A 246-nucleotide genomic window follows, 5' to 3' on the forward strand; every position below is an offset into this window, starting at 1 on the left:
GCTACGCGGGGCTGGGGGCAGCGGGGGCCCGGCGCCACGCGGACGCCGGTGGGCTCGGTCACCAAGGCCTCTCAGCCCCCCGCACCTGGAGCCGCGAGGAGGCGGCGATCAGCTTGGCCTTCGGGGTCCGGCTCCTTCCAGTCCCCTCCCGACCCTCGCCCGTTTCCTGCGTCCCCTCCGGGCAGCAGCGGGTTTATCCTTTACTCAGCCACACTGAGTCAGGGCTGGAATTGGGGGCGGGGGGGC

At 73.2% G+C, this 246-nt stretch overlaps 1 protein-coding gene across 1 annotated transcript in view; it reads right to left on the minus strand.

The window, feature by feature from the left end:
- LOC102767537 (homeobox protein BarH-like 1) overlaps positions 1–246 on the minus strand; it is a 9,219-nt gene that overhangs the window by 8,312 nt on the left and 661 nt on the right. The gene's annotated exons all lie outside the window — the stretch shown is intronic.

The sequence above is a fragment of the Myotis davidii genome, unplaced genomic scaffold, assembly GCF_000327345.1.
Source record: "Myotis davidii unplaced genomic scaffold, ASM32734v1 scaffold353, whole genome shotgun sequence".
In the NCBI taxonomy this organism is placed as follows: Eukaryota; Metazoa; Chordata; class Mammalia; order Chiroptera; family Vespertilionidae; genus Myotis; species Myotis davidii.